This window comes from Oncorhynchus masou, unplaced genomic scaffold (genome assembly GCF_036934945.1).
Source record: "Oncorhynchus masou masou isolate Uvic2021 unplaced genomic scaffold, UVic_Omas_1.1 unplaced_scaffold_7260, whole genome shotgun sequence".
Taxonomy (NCBI): domain Eukaryota; kingdom Metazoa; phylum Chordata; class Actinopteri; order Salmoniformes; family Salmonidae; genus Oncorhynchus; species Oncorhynchus masou.
In genome coordinates, this window is record NW_027013711.1 from 9,296 (window position 1) to 11,218 (window position 1,923).

General features: G+C 49.7%; 1 long non-coding RNA gene across 1 annotated transcript; it reads left to right on the forward strand.

The window, feature by feature from the left end:
* The first annotated feature begins 514 nt into the window (after positions 1-514).
* On the forward strand, positions 515-1,153 carry LOC135537216 (uncharacterized). The gene is made up of 3 exons (XR_010455145.1): positions 515-547; positions 802-918; positions 1,083-1,153. It is a non-coding gene; the product is annotated as an uncharacterized LOC135537216 (long non-coding RNA).
* Positions 1,154-1,923: the final 770 nt, after the last annotated feature.

Sequence of the window (1,923 nt, forward strand, 5' to 3'; positions counted from 1 at the left end):
CCGTGCTCTACCAACTGAACCCACACTGAACCACACGGCGCCGTGCTCTACCAACTGAACCACACTGTGTGGCCGTGCTCTACCAGCTGAACCACAGGCGCCGTGCTCTACCAACTGAACCACACGGCGCCGTGCTCTACCAACTGAACCACACGGCGCCGTGCTCTACCAACTGAACCACACGGCGCCGTGCTCTACCAACTGAACCACTCGGCACCATGCTCTACCAACTGAACCACACAGCGCCGTGCTCTACCAACTGAACCACATTGCACCATACCACCTTAGGTCTCTCTGTGAAATTGTGCACTGACTCGTTTCATATGATGTATTCATTGCTTTAGATGACTGAACAGTGATGTGGTGGTGTACGGAGCAGTAGTAGCTCTCTCCCAGTAGTTATTGGGATTGATGGTCCCATGATGATGTCACCATCCTACAGGACTCTGTGGAGGACATGCAGACCATAGACAGCTGTGAGTATATCTGGGAGGCAGGGTGGGGTTCGCCCAGTCCCCCCACTCAACTACATCCACGACCTCAACAGGTGAGTCACAGTGATGATCACAGTTCTGATGATCCTCTTTCTATATTCTCTCTCTCTCTCTCTCTGGTCTCTCTAAACCCACTCTCTCTCTCTCTCTCTCTCTCTATCCCCACTATCTCTTACTCTCTCCCTCTCCCTATATCCCCACTATCTCTCTCTCTCTCCCTCTCTCTCTCTCTCTACCCCCACCATCTCTCCCTCTCTCTCCCCCTCCCCCACAGTGAACCTCTCTATGTATGATTTTCACCACTCAGGACGGAGCTGCTGAGGTTGCTGCTAACCTGTTTCTCTGAGGCCATGTACCTCCCTCCCTCCTCAGACAACACCATCCTCAACCCCTGGGTCAGCTTCTTCTGCTCCACAGAAAACAGGTGAGGTGCACACACACACACACACACACACACACACACACACACACACACACACACACACACACACACACACACACACACACACACACACACACACACACACACACACAATTTCCCCCTAACAATAACTGACACAAGTGATTATTTCCCTCCACCTACCTCAGGCATGCCCTGCCTCTCTTCACCTCCCTGGTAAACGTGGTGTGTGCCTATGACCCGGTGGGCTATGGCATCCCCTTACAATCACCTGCTCTTCTCCGACTACCGGGAGCAGCTGGTGGAGCAGGCCGTGCAGATCCTCATCGTCACCCTGGAGCACGATGGAGGAGGGCTGGCCCACCGACCCCCCTCTCCCTCCAGCATGGAGGACCAGGATGTAAGGCCTGGACCCTTCTGTACAGGGGGAGAGTGATGCTGTGTGTGTGTGTGTGTCTCTCACATTTAATTCAACATACATTGTGTTAACATTCACCATCAAAGACCAGGGGCCTGTCATGATACATTGTGTTAACATTCACCTGTAGAGACCAGGGGCCTGTCATGATACATTGTGTTAACATTCACCTGTAGAGACCAGGGGCCTGTCATGATACATTGTGTTAACAATCACCTGTAGAGACCAGGGGCCTGTCATGATACATTGTGTTAACATTCACCTTCAGAGACCAGGGGCCTGTCATGGCCCTCAGTTGTTGCTGTTACATCCCTTTTCTCTCCGTCTCTCTCTGCAGTCTGGGGGCCCTGACAACCTGTTTGTAAACTACCTTTCAAGAATTCACAGGGAAGAGGTACAGTCATTTTCTTCTTGTCATATTTTTCACATTTCAAAGCAAATCAAATCAAATTGTATTTGTCACATGCACTGAATACAACACGTGTAGATCTTACAGTGAAATGCCTACTTACAAGCCCTTAACCAACAATGCAGTTCAAGAAATAGATTTAGGAAAATATTTACTAAATAAATTAAAGTAAAACATTTAACACAATAAAATGGCTACAATA